Genomic DNA, 21,433 nt, shown 5'->3' with positions numbered 1-21,433 from the left:
GCACTTTAAGGCTTTAAGTACATAAAAAGGTAGGCTATTATATTTTATTCAGCAAGCATGTAAATACTTAAATCATAGATGGAAAAGACCATTTACAGCCAGTAGTTAGTAAGGAAAAAAATAAAGTTTTTAAAGGTTTTTTGACAGTTAGGCGCCAACTAATGCCTGATCTACACCACTTTTTTGGGGTGTCCTCAGAGTGTGTCCATACATATGTGAAAAATATCTCATTTCGTTTTGAAATTATAGACACTTGTATATGAGAGCATAAAAAATGACCCATAAGTGACTTTTTTTTTTTTCTTTTTGCCACTTCCTATCAAAATTTTGACATTTGGGCTTTAAATTCGAGTTAATCAACTTAGGTTCCGTGTTTCCTGCGGTGGTTTCGTCTCGATCGCATAAACGATTTCAAAGATATTCGCAAAAGTTTTTAAGCGCTAAATCAAAACATTGCACAAACCATAAGCCGAAACCTGGCAAGTCTGGTATCGTTAGACTCGGCAAAGATTCAGGAGTCTAAAGACGTGACTCCCATGAAAATAAGTCAACCACACCCAAAGTTATATTCGTTTTCAGCCAAAACCATTAAAAACATGTTTTTTAAAGATTTTTAACAGTTATAGTGCCACCTATGGTCCGATCTCCATAAAAGTTGGCGTGCTTCTTTAGAGTCATATGCTGCATGCCATGTGCTCACCTAATTTTCGTGAAGTTCTGAGTTTTTGTTTCAGCTTTATAGGCTTTTGGGTATATTTAGCCACGCCCACTTTCTGATAAGCTATAAATGACGCTGTTATAGCGACCCAATGGGTAAAGTTCAACTTTTTTTTGAGAGTCCAGAGAATTGTTCTGCACTAGTTTCGTTCCGATCGGGCAAAAAACCCAGGACTAGTTCACAAAAGTAGGTATTTCACATATTTACGAATAATTAATGAACGATTTGATTGACAGCACTGGTTCTTGAGACAAAGTTGTTCAGCATGAGGAGATCTATCAAATGATATGCATATTGTGTGGTTTTATGAAACACTGAGATGATTACTGAGGCGTAAAACTCGTTAGCGCCAACTAGTGGCCGACTTCTTTTTTCCACCTTTAGTGGTGACTTCTTTCAAAATTCTTACAGACCTCTAGGACCATGAGTGTAACATGCCCATCGAGTTTGGTTCCGATCGGCCTCCGCTAACCTTGTCTAATAGGTGCTCAAAATTCATTGGCCGATGGCGACCATGTTTTTTGAGATAGGCCAATGTCCTCATAGACCATCATGCTCCCTTGGACCAAGACACTACATGCCAAATTTCAAGTCAATCGGACTAACGGTTGCGTAGTTACAGCTGTTTTCATGCTTTTTTTCGTGTTATAGCGCCACCTAGTGTCCAATCGACGCAATTTTAAGCCACACTTTAAAAATTATTTTCATGATGTTATCACAACATTTTTATTTTGTCAAATCAACTTAGATAATTAATGTAGTTCAGATAACATAATATTTTGAGTTTCTGTTGATGAATTCAATCGCCTGCATTGTATTAACTCAAATTTTTAATTTCAATGAACTAAAGCAACCAGGTACCTTATTTTTTTAAGTTAAACGAACAATTCTTTTTTACAGTGTGTTGATTGTTAATTCACGTCAGCTCAAGTTCATTGAATAATATTAACAGCCACAACTATTGATTTTAATAATGCAATAAATGCTGAAATGAACATAAACTCAGATTAACAAATGCATTGGAAGTATTGTTCATGTTAACTAATTAATGTTAACAAATGGAAACTTAGTGTATTACAGATACTATATATATTTTTACTTAATATAAAGTATAACATTAATCAATTAAAACAAAGAAAAACAATGCAAAAAAAAAAAGTTCCATGTTGATTTATCATTGTGAGGTTTGATAATCATGTAATTTTTTTTGTTTATGACAATTACTCTCATTTTTTGTCGAGAATATTTGCCATTGGCAAGTATATATATAAATATTTATTTAGTCATAAGGATTACTGTATATTGTAACTCAAATTTAATTTCAGTTACAAAAGGAAATGCTGGTAACACTTTACAATAATGTTCATTAGTTAAACATTAGTTAATTTATTAACTATGAACTAACCATGAGACATTTGTTACTGTATTTACTAATCTTCGTTAATGTTAGTTAATGAAAATACAGCTGTTCATTGTTTGTTCATGTTCGTTCACAGTGCATAAACTAATGTTGAGAAGATTTTAATAATGTTGAAATATTACATTATCAAAGATTAATAAATGCTGTATAAGTGCAGTTCATTATTAGTTCATGTTAACTAACGAACCTTATTGTAAAGTGTTACCGAAATGCTTTATGTCTTAAGTTGCACTAATAAATGATCTGCAGGAAAGAAATCACTGATTGTTCCAATTGTGTACATTCAGAAGAAAGTAAGCGAGCAGTTTTTAGGGATGATGCTCACTCTTGTGTTCTTTTCACTTTCAGGTATTTTAGCATGTGGAACGTGAGGTTTATTCAAAACTGCTGGCTGCTTTTAGGTCAGATTTAAAAGCAAATGAAGTGCAATAATAGCAGTCATGATGTTCAGTCTGAGCTGCAGAAACACACGAGCGCCTCCTCTTGAATTTAACAAACCTGCAGCAAATGAAGTTTCAAAGGCTGTGAAACATCTCGTGCATTTATAGATCAAAGCTCAAGGTTATATATGCAGTCAGAAAAATGATTAGTACTGGATTGCTAAAGATCCATATGACAAACTAACTGAAGTGAAATGAATGCATTTGATCCAGATTTACCAAAACGCACGAACCAAACTAAGTTTGGAAACGTTTTTCTTTAAATATGCGGTTGATTCAGAGGCAGAGAGTGAATAAAGAGGCGTGGAGTCCAGTGTAGAGGCAGATGAGAGGAGTCTGAAATGTGAGAGGACAAGCAGAGAATCAGAGTAGAGCTGAAACGAGTGTGTGTGTGTGTGTGTGTGTGTGTGTGTGTGTGTGTGTGTGTGTGTGTGTGTGTGTGTGTGTGTGTGTGTGTGTGTGTGTGTGTGTGACATACCTGCAGCCCTTGTGTTTCTACAGAGCAGCAACTGTTGGAATCTGATGATGATCTGAGTTCATTTCTTTGCCCTTACGTTATTTCTAAAATGTTCCACTAGCTGGCGCTAGACATCCATATGAACCATTTTCAGCTTCATCTGCAAAAATATTAACTCAGCAGGGCACTTTAAATAGATTAAACTATAATAAATGACATATATAGCCTGTACAATAAATAAGTTAATGGAAAGCTCTGGTGGTGTGATTGTAAACCGGATGAGAGCATGAAGAATAGATTAGTTTAAAGTAAAACAAAAACACATATACACTCTCAAAAACCCAGATGTTGGGTTAAATGTTTGTCCAACCTGCTGGGTAGTTTTATTTAACCCAACTATTGTTTAAAAATGACTGTATCGCTTGCTTAAAATGAACCCAAAATATGTTGGAAATTAACATTTATTAATATGTGTAATAAATTAAATTTGTATTAATAAGTTTAATAAATAATAATTGAACAATAAACATGTATTAAATTACTTATTAATAAATAATAATCAGCTTTTGATTATTATTGTTTCCTCTAGTAATTTTGTGTCTGATTTTTAATTTCCAACATATTTTGGGTTCATTTTAAGTCAGCCATATAGTCATTTTTAAACAATAGTTGGGTTAAATAAAACTGCCCAGCAGGTTTGGCAAACATTTAACCCAACATCTGGGTTTGCCCATTTTCAACCCAACTTGTGTTGTTTTTAACTGTTTGCATTTTTAAGAGTGTAGAGAATTTCGTTCAATAATTTCTGGTTATGGTAATTATGTAATATGCAAGATTGTGCCACTATATTCGCAATACATACAGGAATTATGAGTATGAAATGAATAGATCAAAACAAAGAAAAATTGTTGAGAGAAAGAAAAACATACTAATTGGAAATTTTGTTCCATGTTCATTTATCATGAACACACTGAGGTTTTGTAATCATAATAATTTCGGTTTATGATAATCATATAATATTCCAAATTTTTGTCCATAATACTACTACTAAGCTTATACATAGTGACATTTGTCCGTTTAGGACTGCTGTAGAAACATGCCGGCACAAAATAGCGACTTGACATGGAGGAGGTAATAAAAACATAACGGCTTTTTGTACCACTGAAAACATGTATATTATATTGCATTTCTGTCAATAGATCCTTCCAAATTTTACACACTGCACCATTTAGTACATATATTTATTAATATATTTATAGATATTTAAAATGACTCCAGATGAGGGCTATATATGAAAGTAAGCTTAACCAGCACAAATATTTCTTTATTTTTATTTATTTAAATGAATACAAAGATAAACAAACACTTTTTTTTCTGTATACATCATTGAGCCAGTATGGCGGCAAGTGACCATTGTCATGAGTGAATCACTGAATCATTCGCTCCAACTGATTCGTTCAGTAATGAGGCAGCCCTTGTTTCTCCAGTCTTGGAGCTAGTTTCATTGGTTAACCAAATCTTCACATCTTGTAATGGTTGTTTAAAAGCAATACTGCACAATCGTGATATGACATCAGCAGCAGCATCTCCATCACTGTCCGAGTCACTTTTCTTTATTGGATTGTGTCTTATTAAATGAGGCAGTGTTAGTCTGTGCTGTGAAAGATGACACTGGCTGAGAGCGGAGCATCATTCACACACTGAACTCCATCTGTCATGACTGAACCTCCCACACTGTTCCTGACTCCCTCATCTGATTCAAACACGACCGGGGCTTGTTGTCACACTTTTTACTAAAGCGAATATTTATATTTGGGGTAAGTTGTCACAGTGCATTAAACACACATTACACAAATTTTATAGGTCATTGTTTTACAAATATTAAATGACTTTTTTCTATGTGAATATGTGTCATTTTCAGCATCATTACTGTCACATTATCCTTTAGAAATCATTCTGATTTGCTGCTGAAGAAACATTTCTGATTAGGCCATTATATTTTGGACAGTCGTGAAACCAACAGCTTCTTTGCTCTTGTGACAACTTGCCCCATCTGGTCTGCGTTATGTGAAGTCTGAGAAGTTCATTCATCAGCTGTGTTTCTATTCTGCCACCACAGCCACTTACGCCGACTGTAACGACACGTGTGAGTGTAGGGCATCACCCCACGCGTCTGGAGTGCTTTATGGTCTGTAGTGGCTGAAATCAAAGCCAGTAAATCACTGCCGCTATCTTGTCAGGCTCTATTGCTGTTATCAGAGGGAAGGAAACGCTGAGGGTCCGCATGAATAATTTACACTTGGCACGCTCCCACAAATGCTCCTGCATTTCATCAAAGCACCGCTCCTCCTGCTGCGTTTGGGTTGATTGAAATGGCAATTTCCTAAACTGATCGGTACATTCCCCTGACTCATGCCACGACTCCCAGATTCGGGCTTTTCCAACACCTGCACATTAAATTAATGGTGACGCGCTGAGAGGATGCATTAGTGACCTGATCCACACAACACACTGATCAATGCTGCAACGAGGCTGATGTGGGGATGCAGAACAGGGATGCTGTGGGAGGTTTTAATTTTTTAATGGTTTTGTTTTTGACAGAAGTCTCTTCTGCTCATCAAGGCTGTGTTTATTTGATCAAAAATACAGTAAAAACTGAAATATTATTCCAATGTAAATCATCTGTTTTCTATGTGAATATATAGTAAAGTGTAATTTATTCCTGTGATCAAAGCTGAATTTTCAGCATCATTACTCCAGTCTTCAGTGTCACATGATCCTTCAGAAACAGTCGATACATTTCTGATACACTTTATTTTTCAGGATTCTTTGATGAATAGAAAGTTCAAAAGAACAGCGTTTATTTGAAATAGAATCTTTTGTAACATTATGAATGTCTTTACTGTCACTTTTGATCATTTTTTTGTGTTGAATAAAAGAATAAAATTATTTTAAAAAATCTTACTGATCCAATTTTTTGTGCTTTTTTTATGTTTTTAACTTTTTTTAGTAACTAGTAAGTCACAGTTACAACAAAACCTCATGTTACCAGCTAGATAAACAGAATGTGAAACAATAATTTAAGTATATTAAACCACTTTAAAGGATATAACGCCCCTTTCACAAGATGTAATATAAGTCTGAATTTTTATCTCAAAATCCCCCACAGATCATTTATTATCGCTTGTCAAATTTGCCCCTATTTGGGTGTGAGCAAAAACACAGTTTTGTGCGTGTCCCTTTAAATGCAAATGAGCTGCTGCTCCCGCCCCCTTTCCAGAAGAGGGCGGAGCTTTAACAGCTCAACAACAACAAAGCTGGAGAATCTCACGCAGCCAAAATGAGGAAAGTGTTCAGCCTTACATTGTTCAAACCGGAGTCGACACTGATGGAGAGACTCAGGAAGAAGTTACAACTTTTAGACGTTTCTGAATGGTTAGTGGATAAATTGATGTAGTTGCTGTGGAGTTGATTCAACTCATCCACTAGCATGTGCCGTCATGTTCATCTTTTGTGTTGAATTGACCCTCGTTTGGTGTAAAATGACGGCATGACAACAACACTCGACTACAACAACTCTTCCTCTTCTCTAAAGCAGCCCAACATGGCCCCGCCCCCTTTGATGTGTGTTCTCGGGGGCGGGGTTTATGTAAATTTTAGGATTAGTGATGTCACAGGAAGAAGCTTGTTGTTGTTTGTTGTAGTCCTTAAACAGTGATTTCTGTAAAAGAAAATATCTCCTTTGCATTGAACTTTGCAGATGTTGTTTATGATCAAACAGCAACATTACACACTAACAAAAGTTAAAACAGTCAAATCATAATAATCCACTCCTTTAATGGAAAAAGCAACTTTCTGTTAAACACCTCCGTTTGTGTTCTGTGCAAGAATGCAGTAAATGATGACAGTTTTAAATGAACTATCCCTTTAAGTGGAATTTAATGATATGTGAGTCCAGTTTTTTTCCATGTCCAATATTAAAAAAGCTTTCAGCGAGTGACACTCGTTTTGCATAATAAAAAGATAAGCAGTAGTGGGTCTGTGCCCTACATAATAAAAGAACAGAATCAATTCACTTCCATGTTGACCAAACCTCTTTTATGACCCTCCGCTGCATGACAGATGTGAAGACGAGAGAGCGGCGTAAAGGCCACAGCTTCATCTCATTGCTCGGGTGTAATTTGTGGTGGATATATAGGATGGAGGAGGGGAGCGAACGTAATGCCGACTCTTTCTCAGACAGATATTAAATGAACGATCGGAGTGGGAGGCCAGAAAAATGTAAGTTGTCATCATATGTGAGAGTGCATCCGGGTGTCGGGATAAATGTCCTGATGCATGAGAAATATACAGCTGCAGGATTTCATAAGACCATACAATATGCAGCTTGTATAGCTTTTGAAACACTGATGAGGCAGAATTTGTGCTTTATATCTGTGCTAAAACTAAACAAAACCACAAATTCTTCACTCTCCAGCACAACAGAGTGGTGAAATGAAAACCAGACACACATTATTTATGTACGCTCACAGAGTAGCTACATTAATTCATATATTCTAGTGGTTGGCTTTGACATGTTGTGCATTTAGGTGACATTTAAGAGCCCAAACCTAGTGCTAGACAGATGAAATTGGTCCTTCAGAGCTCAACCAGTGAAGTGCAGTATGACAGGTGACCTTCTTTATATTACACAAGCGTGCTCATTTGAAATGCAATCACATTTTCACTAACACATTGACCTCACATCTCTTTACATGTGTGTATAACCTTCCTAGCACCTCATAGACTCAAATAGTGACACAAACCAAGGCGTTTTTTTGATATAATTCACTTTATTCTTTAGCTATCTAGGCTTGTTTTATTGGAGAGCTGACGCTGAACTCACTTTCAGGAGTTCTCATAAATATGCTGCATTACAATCTTCCCAAAGTGACTTGTTTCTCATTTTGACTGTGAAACAACCTTTGCATGCCATAATGGAAAAGTAATGATGACGCATCCCATTGACATCCACAGCTCAACCCTCACGTCACCGAGCGGAAAGCAAGAGGACAGAAGAAATGATCAACTGAGTGACTTCGCTTATCAATGGACTGAATCAATGGCTTTCCCTAGTTGATAGTTTGTAATTGCCGAAAATCAATTGCAGGAAGGATGTAAGTGTTAGAGAACATATAGATCTGTGTGTCTTGTGTTGCTAAGTGTAGCATTTTAGGGGATTATCGAACAAAACAGATACAAAATCAGTGGCTTTTTTAATCCAAACTGACCAACTAAAGGAAACACTGATCACAATAACAGTGACCAAACATTTTCAATAAAACATCAACATCTACACCTGTTAATCCTCAATAATAACTGTAGATGAATGACAGAAATAAAGTCATAAGAGACATTTAAAGGGATAGTTCACCCAAAAATGAAAATTTGATGTTTATCTGCTTACCCCCAGGGCATCCAAGATGTAGGTGACTTTTTTTCTTCATTCGAACGCAAATGATGATTTTTAACTGCAACCGCTGCCGTCTATCAGTCAAATAATAGCAGTAGATGGGAACTTCAACTATAACAGTAAATAAAACTTGCATAGACAAATCAAAATTAAAACCTGCGGCTCGTGACAACACATTGATGTCCTAAGACACGAAACGATCGGTTTGTGCGAGAAACCGAACAGTATTTATATAATTTTTTACCTCTAATACACCACTATGTCCAACTCCGTTCAGCTTCCTGTTAGTGAGGTCTGATCGCGCTCTGACAACGGAAGTGATGTCTCGCGCTCATTGAAGTATATGGGCGAGACATCACTTCCGTCATCACAACGCGTTTTTTGACCTCACTAACAGGAAGCTGAACGAAGTTGGACATAGTGGTGTATTAGAGGTAAAAAATTATATAAATAATGTTGGGTTTCTCGCACAAACCGATCGTTTCGTGTCTTAGGACATCAATGTGTCGTCACGAGCCGCAGGGTTTCATTTGGATTTGTCTATGCAAGTTTTATTACTCTTATAGTAGAAGTTCCCAATCACTGCTATTATTTGACTGACAGACGGCAGCGGTTGCAGTTAAAAATCATCATTTGCGTTCGAATGAAGAAAAAAAGTCACCTACATCTTGGATGCCCTGGGGGTAAGCAGATAAACATCAAAATTTCATTTTTGGGTGAACTATCCCTTTAAATGTCTTTTCAGTGGAGCTGAAGTCAGCTGTAGTTCTTGTGTTGCTCTTTCCTTCAGTGATTCTGCTCGTTATCTTCAGTGTCTTCAATAATCGAACAATCATCACATTAACTCTAACACTGCTTCAGTGTTTCTTTTAACATCCTGCTGCTGGTTCCCATATGAACATTGAAATTTATGTGTACAATCAGTGATCTGTTCTGTGTGTTGTTGCTGTTTTTTAAATGTACGCCACTATAATGCATATGAGCTTCCTGAGTGAAATGTTCACAGCAATATGACACTGACCTTTTGTAAATGTTTTCATGACCTCCTCAGAAGAACACAAGGCACTGTAATTTCTTATACACTTGACATTTCACACGGCTGGATAACTATACAATATAGTGCGCATGTCAGTCAAAAACTCACAAAATTAAGGCATTAAGGGGCAAATCCACTAAACACTTTTGCATGCTCATTTTTTGTGCAGTATAAAGTGAATCAGGCTCTAAAACACTACAGTGAGATGAACAATTCATCCGACCTCAATGAAAAGCAGAAGACGCGGCCTGACATACAGAATAAGTGCGTTTGCTTTAACTGTGCCGCTTCTTTATGATGTCAGCAGTGACATGTAGTTTGTCAGCTGAATATAAAGTGTCCGCTCTAATAGAGAGGTAGATTGGGATTGCGTTAGTGATTTATATGTGACCATGGTCTGTCCAGCTACTGGGGTTAATTAAAACATCCTCACTGCTTCCTGTGCAAGAACGGATCACAGTCACTCTGATGACGCAGACATACGTGCTAATAAAGGCATAATTGAAAATCTTGCTGATGATTATAAGGTTTCTATTGTGGTCACTGTGCCTCTTTTCTGCTTTTTCAGATATTATCTTTCATGCAGTGTGTAATAAAGCTGTTTGTGACTGTAAAAGCTCTGTTTCAGAGATCAGATATATGGAGTTTTTGTCTTCTGAAAGAAAGAATCGATTCTGAACTGAAACGAGTCGTCAGTAATTCAGTCTCACTTCCTGCTGAATCTATGTAGGTTTGGAACTAATTTGCATAATGTCAGCCTCTGGTGTTCATTGGCTGAACAGTCTCTTTGCCCCGCCCTCAATCACTGTAGTGTGTCTGAGACTGTTCATATCGAGAAGACCAAAGCAAATCCACTTTGATGAGATTGATACGGTAAACCGTTACTGTTCGTATCACTGTGAATCAAGAGCTGAGATTCAGATATGATAATGAGCGTCTGGTTTCTGACCAATCACAGCAGAGCAGCTCTCAGAAAGGCGGGGTTTAGAGAGACCGAGTCCTTGATGGAAGCGTTTCAGACACTGAGAGAAAAGATCTGATGCTGCAGTGGATATTATGAGAACATTGAAGTGTTTTTGACCTTGAATGCATGTAAATGTGTTGTAGGAGATGCCAAAACAAAATTAGGAACCTTTAATAATAGGAGCATTTTGCTGTTATTTTTTCAGCAATATGTTAGAATGATCATCCTGATCCTGTTGTGACTTCACTGACTTCTGCTATAAAGATCATTTAGTGAGAGTATATGAGCACTGCGAGCAGCTCGATTCAGCCTCCCCGAGTCATTTGTAAATGATAAATGAGTGACATGACATATCTGAGCAAAAGTCTTCATGTATCACAGCTAACATCTCAATTAAACTGAATCAATTAAGGCTCAGAGACTTGCGCATTAGCACAAAATCTAAACGCTTGAGACATTTCTGAAACTTCAACAATCCGCTGTGATTTAAGAGTCTTTGGATGACAGCCTGGTGTTTAATGAACTTCTAATAACTTGGCCACTTTTAAGAAAAAGTCTGATATTTCCCAGCATGAGGTGACGGTCTGTTCATCATTGTTAATCTAATGACCGGTGCTGAGATTTCATACATAAACATCTTTTCTGACACAAAGTCACAATGCAGCATTGCTCAAAATGACAAAAGAGCTCCGTATAATGAACGCGGTGTCACCGTAACATATCGGCGACGACCGCTGTGAATTCAGCAGGTGTAGTGACAGAGGAAACACAATTGCACAGTACTCGGTCATATTTTTAGAAGCCCCTCTTGCTGACTCATAGTATTTTCCATTGCAGTTTGTCATTCTGGAAAGAACCGTCCCCTACAACACAACAACAGCAATCCAATTTTCTTTTGCCAGCTACTGGAGATCCGTCTCGCCTGAAGGAAGACAGGGTGTTTGATCCTGAATGTGACCACGATATCACAGAATACAGCAGAACTGAACAGGTTTTGTTTTCGTCTCTAATGCTTCACAGCAAATATTTACCATTATAGCAGAATGTAAACCTTCGAAGAGACGTCACTGCTTTTCAGAATATCTGAAGCGCATGGGTTTGATTCCCAAGCAAAGCATGAACTGGTCAAATAAATGCAATGTGGAAAAAAAGCATCTAATAAATGCATGAATGTAAATGTGAATGTTGATCAACCTAACGGCTGATTCAGATTAGGGATGTGCAACGATTAATCACGATTAATCGTTTGCAAAATAAAAGTCTGTGTTTACGTAATATATGTGTGTGTTCTGTGTATAATAATTATGTATATATATAAATACACACACATACATGTTTAAATAAATATATATATTGATATATATTTTATATTACATATAAATGTGTCTGTATTTATATATACGTAATTATTATACACAGAACACACACATATATTACGTAAACACAGATTAATCGTTGCACATCCCTAATTCAGATGAAGGATGCATGAGAAGCAACATATTTAAGATCCTCTCTAAAATCGAAAAAACAAAACAAACAAAACAATATGGCCTTTTTAAAATAAATAAACTCCATAAAACACACTTTTTCCACTAGTTTACTTTGTCTAACTGTGGATCACTCATTCTGTGGTGGAAATGGCATTGGAAATTCATTTTTGGAATAAAATGACGTACTCTTTAAAGATAATTCCACTGCTATACATCCTAAAAATGCTAAATTGAAAAATATTTTCATGCATAATCTGTGTTGGGGAAAGTTACTTTTAAAAGTAATGTATTGCAATATTGTGTTACATTTCATTCAGTAACGTTTTGATTTATATGCAATTTGATGATTGCGTTATTTTACATGTGCATCAGCAATGCTTGTTTCGCCTTCTTCTTTGCCTTTGTTTTGATCCAGAGATTCTGTACTCTTTCAGAAGATGCGTAACAGCGCCACCTACCGTATAACAGTGAAAACATGGCCGGAAAATTCTGTCAGTGGTGGGGAAAGTGAGTTGAACGAAAAAAGTTCTATTTTTGGCACATGTAAAGGCTCTTTCACACCAAAAGTGAAATAAATAAGCCTCAGGCTGAAGGAAATGCAAATTCACGGCTGTTCAGTAGAGGGCGCTGCTCAAATAAATCTTTCAGATGTGTTGCCGTTCTGGATCGCAGAAAAAGAAAGTTGAAAACTCTTCAGCAATAAAAGCAAAAAAAATGAAACACAAATGTGATGTTTATTAAGTCATTTTTGTTTATTAGTATGGTTGAATTGGATCATCGAAAGTCAGCAGCAAAGAAATTGGTTAATAAAGTGAGATTATACAGTATATTTGTGATATTTAATTTAATTATTTAATTGTTGCAGCTTCGCGTAATATTCTAAGTTTGCACTCACGATTTCTCTCATCACGTGGAGGCCATCATGAGGCGTCAGTCAATAAATGGGTAAACAAAGTAAATATCGTTACTTATTTGAAAAAGTAACTCACATACTTTGTTGTAAATTGAAAAGTAATGTGTTACTATACTAGTTACTTAAAAAAGTAATCTGATTACTTGTGTTACCGCCAACAGTGCATAATTTGACAATAAATTGCATCTCGATTTAAAATTATGCAATTTTATTGATTTAAAAAAAAATAAAATATATATACATAAAAACATTTAGCAAAAATGAGTGATGAAGGCATGGTAAAAGTTTCCATGCCATTTTAATGTGATCTTCATATGACTGAAGTCTGTTCATTTGTATAAAAATCTTTAGATTTCATAAGTCAGACTGACTGTGTTCCTAATGAGTGATTCTGCTAATTACACCAAGCTATCGTTTGCTGACAGGAGATGCAGCATCATTTAGTTAAAAAAGAAAAGAAACACTGAAGTGTTTTTATGACACTCATGAGAGACATTCATATGTAAATGCAATTTCTAAAAGGACAGTTTATTACCTTGAACTGTTCAGCTGCTCCAGCAGAATCTGTGCTGAAAACAGCATGTGTTGGATCGGACCGAAGTTACAGGAAGAAAAAGTAACGACATCCTCCATCTTGTTTTTAGCAGATGTATTGTAAGCAAACACAGTTTTGCCTCTCATTAGCTTGACTGAAGCCCTTTAATGCTTTCTGTGAAATCTTCAATATTCTGCATTTTCAGACGAAGAGAAACTCGATATATAACGCTGATGTTTTGACGCTAATGGGCCGGTCATGTCTGTCTCCTCTCCTGTAAGACGGTTATCAGTGTGTGTGTGTTTGAAGACTGCAGCGGTGTAATAGAATAATGCAGTGCACTGGGACTGTGTAATTGAGTAATGCTGATCAGCGTATCAATGTGGGGCAGTGGGTCTGTCTCTCCATATTCTCTCTAACCAAGTAAACGCGGCCATAATCAGATCCCATGCCATAGTCTGTTTGCTTTGCTCACGTACGACATGGATGTGTTTGCATGGATGTCTGTGAGAGGATCTAGTTTCAGGTCAGAGTGTGAGCGTAAATTCATCTGGATCGTACTATTGCTGCAGTCTATAGTGTGCAGTTTGCAGTTATTATCATTCACTAAAACTATTAAAAGCATTTCTGTTCATTGAATTTAAATACGTATCATTGGAAGTTTATCACTTCACTTCTCATCTCTTCAACACATGCAGCATGCGTTACACACTGTAAATCAGCTTTCTGGAGCAGCTCTGCCGGTACAGTTCTCCAGCTAATGTAGTTTATGGGGTCTGTGAATGGCCTGTCAGGACCACAGTGGGGAACACAGACCTGGCTTAAGTCAATTAGCTAAGAGGACAGACCTGGCTTAAATCAGAGAAGAGAAGCTGCAGCGCATGAAGAGCTTAGTCAGGACTCACAGGAGACCAATCAGAGAGAGATCAGTGCAGAAAGGAACTCAGATGATGCCAACAAGAGACCAGCTTCATATAAACCTCTTGAGCTGTCAGTCAGAGCGAGTGTGTGTCAGCCGCAGCTCTGAACTCATGCACTTTCACTATAAAGTCAAGTGTGCGTCAGTCAAGCTGCAAGATTTATTAAAGGATTTAGTGAGAGCTGTAAAGACTACATGACATCAAAACTGATGCAGCTGTTTGTTTTTTTTTACTCTGTAAACCCTCAGATGAATATTCAATAATCTATATACACACTTCCCTCCAAAAGTTTGGAAACACCCCTGGCAAAGTGTGCTTTGGGATGATATCAGCATAAATCCTTTTGGTGCAAATACATCACAGTAACACATTGAAGACCAGCAATAATAATTTTCATTTTGATTACATAATAATGGCAATATAAAATGCTGTGATGCTGGTTTAAACTTGGCTCAGGTTTGTAACAGATTTTTGGGTCAGCACACCTTAATAGCTTCAACAATTAATTGCCAATCAAGTGTACAATGAACCAATCAGAACCCAGTTTAGGTCAGATAGCTGCTAATGCCGGATATTTTGATGAATCGAAAATGTAAGTTTTTTCTATGTATAAACTGTTTATGCAATAAAATATGTTTTCCTAGTTTGTGTTGTCCCTTATCAGTGCAAAATTATCACAAATTAAAAAGGATTCATGCCAATATCTCTCACACACACACACTCCTGCGGATGGAGTCAGTGTGAGCGTCTCTAGAGACGGCTGGACTCTGATGAGGTCAGTGTGTGTTCAGTATCTCCTCTCTGCGTTCAGAAACAAGAGCTTCATACTGAGTGCATCTGTTCCCTTCAAATGACCTGTGACTTCCCTCAAAGCGTCTCTGTTAAATCACATTATACAGTTTATTAGGGGCCAATGAAGAGTTACTTGACGGTAAATAGTTTCTGCGGCTCGTTTACGGCTCGGCTGAATGTATTGTTCAAGTATTACTGGAATAGACTATCTCAAAATTCAGTCATGATTTACTTCGCATGTCGTTCCAAACCCCTGAAACAGAAAAGCATCTTACCGTAATCCAGGGAACAGGGAATGTTCTGGCAAGGTTCTCTCAAAGTTACAAACAAACATTCTTCCAGTGTTAATAATAATAGTCATTTGTATTATTCTTACTGGTGTATCTTCTGAAGCCAGCTCTGATATGTAATGAAAGAGTAGAACATGCTTTTTTATGAATGACTCTGTTTGCTCTGACACCTCTGTGCCTTTTGCTTTTAACACGAAAAATAAATAAATCAAAACTTTTGTGGCTTTGAGATGAAACAAGTTTCTCTCTGTGAGTTTTCACAGGTTCAGAAACAGCTCATAATGAGAAGCGGGCAGGAACATATGGCGTCTGCGCTCAGACTGAGGCAGAAAGCATTCAAAGCGCAGCGAGACGGAGACGAGGAGGCTTTCACCGCTGGACATCAGAGTCCTGAGAGCGCATGACAAATCCAATCTCACTCCACCTGCGGAACAGACGCGCTCGCTCCATAAACACACTCCTGTCTGACTCAGAGAATGAGAGACCAATGATTGTTTTCCTGCCAAATATCTGAACATTCCTAAATCAAGATGCAAAATAAAAGTCATTTTGCTTCTCAAGTAAATGTATCTTAAAAGCATGTTTTGCAGCCTCATAAACCCAGAGCTCGTTTGCATGTTCTTCGAGCGGCTCTAGATAACCGTTCAGCGTCTCACTGCAGGCCAGAGACTAATGAGACGGAAGAGAGTTACACAAGCTCTCAGTCTGAAGTTTGAGCAGCTCAAAGCTGATCTCATTCACTATATAAGGGCAGACACATTTTAAGACTGGACTCCATCCAGGAGCGAAGCAAACAGGTAATTCACCTCAAGATTGGCAAGACAAAGCAGTCGGAGTGACAGGAAACATCAAACACACTCTGACTGGAGTGAAGGACGACACCTGACCCAACTCTGTCTCAGTGCCGAGCTTCATTACCATCCCTTAATGAGATCGATAAGTTCAAAATCGAGTCAAGATCAACACTGACATGAAATGTGGTGCACACTTTAATGTCTCTGCTGTATTTTATGCCTGTGTGCGCTGAGGACAGCCAAAACCCTTCACAATACCATTCCTTAACATCACTCCAGTCCCATCAGTGAGACTCAAGAACCTCCTTTATGATGATTACCAAAATATGTGATAGGAAAAATATGCATTTAAAAGGGGAAACTGACAGTTAACAGGGTTAAATGTTTCAGAAAACATTCAAGAGCGACGTTCCCGTAATGTTTGAAGAATGATGAAACGGAATGTTCCCTTAAAGGATTAGTTCACTTTTAAATAAACGTTTCCTGATAATTCACTCACCTCCATGTCATCCAAGATGTTCATGTCTTTTTTCGTCAGTCGAAAAGAGATGAAGGTTTTTGAGGAAAACATTCCAGGATTTTTCTCTGCTTATAAAGGACTTCAATGGGCACCAAGCGGTTGAAGGTTTCATTGCAGCTTCAAAGGGCTTTAAACGATCCCAGACGAGGAATAAGAGTCTCATCTAGAGAAACCATCTGTCATTTTTGAGAAAAATACAACTGTATATGCTTTATAAACTCAAAATATCGCCTTGAACGCATGTTTCCGCATATTCCGTAGAATAGGGAAGGCGTAGGACATACGGCATAAGTGTTTTGAAGAATGCGGAAACATACGTTCAAGGCGATATTTTGTGTAATACCTTAATTTCTTTTTGACTGACGAAAGAAGGACATGAACATTTTGGATGACATGGGGTGAGTAAATCATCAGGAAAAGTTTATTTAAAAGTGGACTAATCCTTTAATGTTCAAAAACACAAAACATTTTGAATGTCATTCAGAAACAACACTGACAAAAACTTTATTAGAACATATTTATATATAAACAGAAAAGAAGAGATTTTGGAAAATGTTGGTAACCAAATCATTTTGGTGAACTTCTACTGTATGGAGAACAAAAAACACTGAGCCATTCCTCAAAATATCTTCTTTTGTCTTCCACAGAAGAAAAATGAGATTGTGAACAGCCTGAGGTCGAGTAAATGATGATTTTTGGATGAGTGTCTTCTGGCGTACACAAGATTACAGTCAGTGAATTAGATCTGGTGAAATGTGCATGAAATAATGTCAAAGCCCAAAGTTCATGCAGGGTTCAACGGCCAAAAACTCATTTATGCTGCTTCTCCTTCATCTAGGACCATCAACAACCCCGGGATCGAGGTTTGAATTAAAATATTGTCTTGTAATCATGTGTGAAGTTTTATGTAATGTGATTACATTCCTGACAGTTCAATTGTATAATTCAGTTTTATATGTAATATTAGCAGCGGCTGATATTAATGCACAATAAAAGCAAATGTTATTATCAGCCGCTGCTCTTCTATTCGACCGAACACTATTGAAGCATCTGAGCACCAGAGAGAAATGCATTAACATATAAAGCATGGCTTATATTTTGGATTATTGATTTGTTGTCTCCTTTTAACGCGACTTCCACAAGGACATGAATTCCTGAACTACAACACGTCAGGCTTGTCCTTATTCTGGGTTCCAGATAATGATGAGTTTTTATGAAGTGTTTTTAATGCTTGTGTTCCCTGTCCTTGACCCCTGCTGCCGTCACGCCGGTCCTGTAAAACTGCACTTACAACACTAACAGCCTCCGTAGAGTCACATTTCCACAAAGATAAATGGTCTCCATATGAATCCAGTGAACTTGTAAAAGTTTTACTGGTTGTATTAGAATTTCTAATAGCCTGTTGTTAACTCAGTGTTCTGCATGCCGGCAGTCAGAATGAACATAAAACACTGTGCTGCTTTCGCCTTTTTCACCGGACGGCTGTAAAAGTCTTACAGAACATCCTTAAAGACAGAAGATTCTGAATATCATTATGGGACATTTCCAGCTATGATAGAAATGATAAAAGCTTGATTTAATTTAGAGCAAAAGAGAAACAGAAGCAGATTCTTTATTTAATCTTAAAGGGACGGTTCATCATTTACTCACTCCAGCGTCGTTCAAAACCTGCAGGACTGACTAGAGCAACAAAAGAAGATGTTTTGAAATGTCTCATGATTCTGTCTTAATAAAATCCGTAGGGTCTCAACACACACACACACACACACAGATTGATTGATTGATTGATGCTCAGTATGATGAAGCTGTCAGTTAATCTGTGGCAATGAAAAAAGAGCACAGAATTATGTCAAATAGAATTCATTTTACAAGCTTGTTAATATAAGAGAGTTTCCCGTGAATTATCTGTATCACACAGAGAGCAGATGGATCATGACCTCGAACAAACCATGAACAAAACATGATCTTCTAGCCAGTTACTTTGGATGAAAATCATCTGCTGGAGACTTTAAAGTGTCACAAATAACACTTTCATAGAATCTGCAGGAGCAGATGCAATGCAATGCAATAAAATGCAATAAAATGCAATGCAATAAATGCAATAAAATTCAATGCAATAAAATTCAATGCAATGGAATGCAATGCAATGCAATAAATGCAATAAAATTCAATGCAATGCAATAAAATGAAATAAAATGCAATGCAATGTAATAAAATGCAATGCAATGCAATGCAATGCAATAAATGCAATAAAATTCAATGCAATGCAATAAATGCAATAAAATACAATGCAATAAAATGCAATAAAATGCAATGCAATAAATGCAATAAATGCAATAAAATTCAATGCAATGTAATAAAATGCAATGCAATGCAATAAATGCAATAAAATTCAATGCAATGCAATAAATGCAATAAAATACAATGCAATGGAATGCAATGCAATGCAATAAATGCAATAAAATTCAATGCAATGCAATAAAATGAAATAAAATGCAATGCAATGTAATAAAATGCAATGCAATGCAATGCAATAAATGCAATAAAATTCAATGCAATAAAATTCAATGCAATGGAATGCAATGCAATGCAATAAATGCAATAAAATTCAATGCAATACAATAAAATGAAATAAAATGCAATGCAATGTAATAAAATGCAATGCAATGCAATAAATGCAATAAAATTCAATGCAATGCAATAAATGCAATACAATTCAATGCAATGCAATAAAATGCAATAAAATTCAATGCAATGCAATAAATGCAATAAAATTCAATGCAATGCAATAAATGCAATAAAATTCAATGCAATGCAATAAATGCAATAAAATTCAATGCAATGCAATAAAATGCAATAAAATGCAATGCAATAAAATGCAATAAAATGCAATGCAATAAAATGCAATAAAATGCAATGCAATAAAATGCAATAAAATGCAATGCAATGCAATGCAATAAAATAAAATAAAATAAAATAAAAGATTATTAATGATGAATAAAAATGATTACAAATATAGAATAAAACTATGAAATATTTACATTTTTATGCAATTAAAATAGCAACCATTCAAAAGAAAATGCATGATCTCACGAACATGATTACGATTTTTTAATGTTTTAATTGCGCAAATAAAAATCTGTGAAATTCAGGTGCATAAATCCATGGTTTGGTTGACAGAAGCGTGCTCTACACCGGTGCTCTACAGACTCAGAGGCCCATCAGTGTTTCACTAGTAATCTTTAAGACCTGTTAAAGGCCTAATGGCTCTATCCATCTTAGAGGCAGAGGAAAGATGCAGATGAGAGCTTTAATCATGATCAGACAGGTGAGAAGAGAGAGCACATTAACACTATAATGGTGGAGAGAGTGTTGAACCTGAAGAAATATGAAGCGGACACTTTGCAAAAGAGTTATTAAGAGACTAACCTCAGTTCATTCAGTGGTGCGTCTCTGAACAGGTTACGTCTTAAAGTTTCTCAGTTCTCAGCATGAATTAGGATCTCCACCAGATCAGTCATTATGCAGAACGCTTCAAATTAAAAACGATATTTAAAAAGTTTGGGATGAATTAATGATCAGATCACGTTTTTACCAGAAGAAGGCTATAGAGAACTAAACATCTGTCTGTCTCCATCACGATGATCACTGCTGTTCATTGATTATCTGACTGTAATCATACACACACGCTGCTTATCCACCAATACAGTATGTATATTGTCTTTATTGACCACATAATCTATTTTAAGTTCATAAACAGTCAACCAATCGAATCCCTGCCGCTCATAAAGATGCATGCGCACACAGTCTGGTCCTTCTCATCCCATTCCATGCTGTGTGTCTATAGAGAGTGGATATTCCCGTCCCGCTGCAGATGCTCAGGGTTTAATCAATAGCTCAGTATATGCTATAGGAGGCAGGCACTCGAGGTAATGAACTGCCCGTTTGATATATCTGGCCCTGAAAGTCCAGACGGAAACAGTGTTTGCTACAGCAGCAGTTCTCTGATTAGTCATTTCTCTTCCATCACCCTCCATCCCGACACACACTCACACACCGAACAGAATTCAATTCAGTTCAGTTCACATTTACTTGTATAGTGCTTTTCACGATGCATATCATTTCAAAGCAGCTTTACAGAGAATGCATGTCAATAATGCAGAAAACACACGCAAAACTTCCCTTCTGTTGCATAAACTCTGATTTTATGAGATCTTTAACACTGAGATCTGTGGCTTTTAGCTCATCTATTAACCTTCAGATCATCCATGTACTGTCTAACAAAAACGTATATTACGAAAACATTATTTCTGAATGTTCAAAATGTCCAGGTTTTTAAATGCTTTTTTGTTTGTTGGTTTATGCGAATGTTAAGAAAACATTGTATCGTTCTTCAAACATTATGGTGACGTTACTTTTGAATGTTGACCGTTCTGAAACAAGTAGCAACATTTAATTGACGTTAGATGAACGAGGAACTGAAAACATTTCATGAATGATGTATAGATAATGAACCACACCATCATTATACTTGCCAGAATGTTCCCTGTTAGCTGGAATACTCCTGAAAGTTAATTACAAAATTAAACAAATATAATAAAAAAAACTTTTAGCATGGCAGATGATTCAAAATAAACACCAAAACTATTGATGACGTTTTGTCCAATCAAATACTCTCTACACTCTAAAAAT

Source organism: Chanodichthys erythropterus, chromosome 7 (assembly GCF_024489055.1).
Source record: "Chanodichthys erythropterus isolate Z2021 chromosome 7, ASM2448905v1, whole genome shotgun sequence".
NCBI classification, from domain to species: domain Eukaryota; kingdom Metazoa; phylum Chordata; class Actinopteri; order Cypriniformes; family Xenocyprididae; genus Chanodichthys; species Chanodichthys erythropterus.
This window is presented reverse-complemented; position numbering follows the sequence as displayed.